Consider the following 5,873-nt stretch of genomic DNA (forward strand, 5'->3'; position numbering starts at 1 on the left):
ACCTCCTCCCCTTTCATCTGACCCTGTTTTATCAGGTATCTTCAGGGCTGGCTGCAAAGTCCTCCTCTGTGGCCTAACAGACTGCTCCTCCCCTGGGGGGGGGGTGTCAAACAGCCTGCCCTTGAGATCCTGTTAGAAATAGTCCGTGTTCCCCTTACTTTGGAAAACTACTTGGTTACTGAGCTACCACGGGCCACATCCGAGCAGAAGTTCTAGGTTATATCCATAGATGGTCCTTGGTTGAGTGTCAGTCTCAGAAAAGACCCTGTGCCCAGATATATTTGGTCCTTGTAGAGCTCCTATCCTTTCCATATCATACTAACTTCCCTTCTTTCATATGATTCCCTGCACTCTGCCGAGGGTTTGGTTATGAGTCTTAGTGTCTGCTTTGAAACACTACTAGGTAGAGTCTTTCAGATGCCTTTTGTGGTAGACTCCTGTCATAAGTTCAATGCACATCCCATTTGTCTTTCTAAATGAGGATTAATCACCTTCGCCTGTGTCCACTTTCTTGATTATCTTCTTTAGGTGTGTAGATTTCATTATGTTTATCATGTCTTGTAGGTCTATATAAGCGAGTATATACCAAGTTTGTCTTTCTCCTTCTGGGATACTTCACTCAGAATGATCTTTTCTAGATCCCACCACTTGCCTGCAAATTTCATGATTTCTTCCTTTTTGATTGCTGAGTAGTATTCCATTGTGTAAAAATACCACAGTTTCTGTATCCATTCCTCCGTTGATGGACATCTGGGTTGTTTCCAAGTTCTGGCTATTACAAATAAAGCTGCTACGAACATGGTTGAACAAATGTCCTTGTTGTGTACTTGAGCAAATTTTGGGTATATACCTAGGAGTGGTATAGCTGGGTCTTGAGGTAGCACTACTCCTAATTGTCTGAGAAAGTGCCAGATTGACTTCCAGAGTGGTTGAACCAGTTTACATTCCCACCAGCAATGGAGGAGGGTTCCCTTTTCTCCACAACCTCTCCAGCATGTGCTATCACTTGAGTTTTTCATCTTGGCCATTCTGATGGGTGTAAGGTGAAATCTCAGGGTCGTTTTGATTTGCATTTCCCTAATGGCTAATGAGGTTGAGCATTTCTTTAAGTGTTTCTCTGCCATTCGATGTTCTTCTTTCGAGAATTCTCTGTTTAGCTCTGTTCCCCATTTTTTAAGTGGATTACTTGGTTTGTTGCTTTTCTGCTTCTTTAGTTCTTTATATATACTTGATATTAGCCCTCTGTCAGATAAAGGGTTGGTGAAGATTCTTTCCCAATCTGTAGGCTGTCTATTTGTTTTGATGACAGTGTCTTTTGCTTTACAGAAGCTTTTCAGTTTCATGAGGTCCCATTTATTGATTGTTGCTCTTAGAGCCTGTGCTGTTGGTGTTCTGTTCAGGAAGTTATTTTCTATGACTTCACTCTGGGTATTTTAATATTGCAAAAACAGGTTTTGGAGAATATTTAACGTTTAAGGATATGAAACATTTAAAATGTTATGGACGGTCAGAGTATGTATGGAAAGCCAGAGGGAATATAACTGTATTTGCTTTCATTTTTCATACCTTCAAATATGATTTGAGAAAGAACTGTTAAACATATTCATCATTTAAAAGGCTGGTGATTCTTCAATACAAAATGTTTGCTTACGCTTTTTAAAGGAGGAAGATGACTGCAGCTCCATGTTAGCCTGGGGTTATACAAGGTTACATTCAAGTCATTGTTAACCATTATATGAAAAATATGCCTGACCGCCAGTTCCTGAGTGAACGGATTAATGCTGTTTCTTTCTGGCTGATAGGTTTGGTATAGCCAGAATAGTTCAAGTACAGTTTTAAAATTGTTCTATACTGTTCTGTTATGCAGTTGGTTCTAAAACTTATTTGATTACAATGTTAAAACTTGGTTACAGAAAATGGTAAAGGCTCCACAGTGCCTTACCATGGGAGGCAACAACACCATCAGCGACACATGATGGCTATGTTTTATATTGCCAGCCACAGCTTGTAACAGCATTTGGCTAGCTGCCATGTTGGTTTAGGGATAAAAAGGATGGAACTATGGTTTCACCGCCATCTTTGTTGAGGGCTATCAGCTGTGTTCAGTTACCTGTTTAGTGCTAAGTGCAACTTCTGTCCTTTAAACTTTTTTGCTGTTCAATATTAATGCAATGTGGTAAGATCAGCAATATTTACTAGCTCCTCTCTGAACTGTATCATTCATCATTCAGTGGGTTATATTATTTAATATCCCAGAGTTTATGTGTTTGATATCTTCTTGCACTATTGATTTCCACTTTTACTTTATTGTGATCAGATAGAAGACAAATAATATTATTGTTTTCCTCTATTTGTTAAGAATTCCATTTTGACCTAATATTTGATTTCTCTCAGAAAAAGCTCAACGACTTGATCTAGGCCACATACACATATGTACATGATAGACAGCTTGATCTTCATGTCGGTAAGTGGAGGAGGAGCTATCTCTGACAAAGACACTCTTGCAAGCTTTTGCTCACTTGCTCCAGGTGGGGCTGTCTTGCCAGGCTGCCATGGTAGAGGATATGCTCAGTTGTGATAAAACTTGTGCTGGGATGGGAAGGTAAGAGGGGGCTCCCCTTTTCTGAGGAGGAGAGGAGGGATGATACAGGGATGAGGGAAGAAGAATGGGATCCAGAGGAGAGGATAGATGGGGTTACAATTGGAATATAAAGTGAATAATAAACAAATGAATGAACGAACGAATGAATGAATGAATGAATGAATGAATAAAAATGCTCCATGTACCCTAAGATTGTTTATTCTCTACTCATTGGATGGATTATTATGTAGCTTTCTGTTAAGTCCTTTTTATCTATGATATGATTTAATACAGATGCTTATTTATGTTTTTTATGCTTATTTGTTTGAGAATAAGCTGAGGCTAAGTTGGCAGCATGAACAAATATCCAGAAGGCATAATGATTATGATCTTAGGGCAAGCAGAGAAGGGTAGTAAAGAAATGAGATTCATTCATTTTGAAAAGTTATTGAGGCATACTAGAAAACCCGATTACTCATGAGAAGTCAATAGAAAGTAAACTGTTGAGACAGTAAATGCGTCGGGTAGAATCTTGTCCACTTGCAATGTTCTGTAGACTGAAACCTTCTTGTTGCTAGGCAGTTCAATCTAGAGCTCAACTTCATGAGAGACAAAGGAATGTCAGGACTAATACATTCTCTTTGTCATGTAAACTCTCAAGAAATCGACACTTCAAATGTGACACGAAGCAAGCTATCATTAGAAAAGGTCATCGACACTGACACTTCACTTGCTAGTAAGTCATTCAGAAATTTAGTACTACAGGATGGAAGCACAAATCGTTAGCCTAGGGACCCACACACCATGATTCTTACCCAGGATTTCAAACCTTTACCCAACAAAAGGAATTATATCTGTGTTCTTTCCTAATATGCTTCATTTATTTGATCGGCCATTCTAAAGTTTCTAAGGTGTGGTTACTCTTGCTTTGAATAACACTGAACTTGACACTGTTTCAGAAAAAATGCTAGGTAGGAAGTATAGTACAAAGATTGATGGATTTGATGAAGCTATGGAAAGAAAGCAATGGCCAAAGGATTTTGAAAGCCAGACATGCCATTTCTGTACTATCTGGCACTATGTATCTTTATGAATGAAGATGTCACAGTCATTTGGGAGAGACAGAATGTTGAGTAATTGTATAAAATATTGTAGAGAGCAGAAAAAATCGAGATCATATTCTTTGGAGTTTGTTTTCCATTGTGAAGATTGCATGACAACATATAAATTATACAACATATAATTATTATATAAATACATTATATATATATAATGTGTACATATATATACATTATAACATAAATTATGGTGAATTCATATGGGCTAAATTAATTATCAGGAGTATCACATCAATAACAAAACTTTACTATCAAAACTGAAACTAATATTTAAAATTATCAAATATATTTCATTAAAATACATTTTCTTGGAAATTGAAACATAGAAAGCAATAAGTAATACACGCATGTAATTCCAGCACTTCAGTGAGAGCCTAAGGCTAAAGGACCAGGAAATCAAATGCAGACAAAGAGATATACTGAATCCTATATTAGAAATAACAACAAAAACCAAAAGCATAGAAAACAAATGAGTGTTAGAATGTCACTCACAATTTAGATTTTGTCCTCAGTACTTCCCTTTCTCCTTTACATCCTGCTATGATTTCTAGGTGCTTTGTGAATTAAGCCTGCACTGTGTGTGTGTGTGTGTGTGTGTGTGTGTGTGTGTGCATGCATGTGTATGTGTTGTACACATGTGTTGTAAGGTATATGTAAGTACACATATAAGCACATCTGTAGAGGCCACAGGCAGATGTTAGTTGTAGTCCTCAACTTTTCTCACCTTAATTTGGAATGGATGATATCTCAATGCACATAGAAGCTACGAATGCAGCTCGACAGGCTGGCCTGAAATCCCCAGGGATGGACCCTTTTCTGTTCACTACCCTTTAGCCTCTCCAGCCATTGTTGTGTTTACACACACAAATCACCAGTCCTGCTATGAAAACATGAGTTCTAGTGATCCACAATCAGTCCTCATGCATGCCCCACAGCTTCTTATGTACTTAGTAATCTCTCAGTCTTGCAAGACTCTAATATTTTGTTCTTGATTAATTTATACCAGTATTTAACGCAATATTATTATTCTAAAAATAAGATTAGTATTTGTCCTAAAACAAGTTTGTCTATATGTTTATTTAGTGAAAAAATAATGACACAGTAAAGGAATTGCAGAAAATTTCAGTATTGATTGAAAAACGAATTCAATAAAAACATTTTGGGCCTATAAATTAATATACTTTCATTTAAATTCAACAATAAAAACATGTAAAAGACATTTGCTCAACCATGTTTGTAGAAGCTTTATTTGTAATAGCTAGAAGCTGGAAACAACATAGATGCCCCTCAACTGAGGAATGATACAGAAATTATGGAATATCTACACAATGGGATATATCTTAGCAATAAAAAAACAAGGAAATCTATTTAATTGATTTACCTGATCTTGATTCCATGTTGGCATGTGGAATCGGTCAAGAAAATTGTCCCTTTCATTTAGATTTTCAAATTTTGTGGCATATAGATTTTGAAGGAAGTCCTAATGATTGTTTGGATTTTGTCAGTGTCGGTTGTTATGTCCCCATTTTCATTTCTGATTTTGTTGATTTGGATGGTGTCTCTCTGCCTTTTAGTTAGATTGGCTGAGGGTTTGTCAATATTGTTGACTTTCTGAAAGAACCAGCTCTTGGTTTCATTGATTCTTTGAATTGTTTTATTTCTTTCTAATTGATTGATTTCAGCCCCGAGTTTGATTATTTCCAGCCATCTACTCCTTTTTGGTATGTCTGCTTCTTTTTTTTCCTAGGGTTTTTAGGTGAGCCATTAAGTTGCTTGAATGAGATGTCTCAAATGTCTTCTTGAAGGCAATTAGTGCTATGAATTTTCCTCTTAGCACTGCTTTCATTGTGTCCCACAAGTTTGGGTATGTTGTGACTTCATTTTCATTGAATTCTAGGAACATTTTAATTTCTTTTTTTTTTTTATTTCTTTCCTGACCCAGCTGTCATTTAGTAGCAAGTTGTTCAGTTTCCATGTGTCTGTAGGCTTTTTGCTATTTTTTTTGTTGTTGAGGTCCAGCTTTATTCCATGGTGATCAGATAGGATACAAGGGATTATTTCATTCTTCTTGTATCTGTTGAGTTTCGCTTTATGACCAACCATATGGTCTATTTTGGAGAAAGTTTCATGAGGTGCTGAGAAGAAGGTAAATTATTTTGTGTTTGGGTGTAAGG

Source organism: Psammomys obesus, unplaced genomic scaffold, assembly GCF_907164565.1.
Source record: "Psammomys obesus unplaced genomic scaffold, mPsaObe1.curated_primary_1811, whole genome shotgun sequence".
In the NCBI taxonomy this organism is placed as follows: Eukaryota; Metazoa; Chordata; class Mammalia; order Rodentia; family Muridae; genus Psammomys; species Psammomys obesus.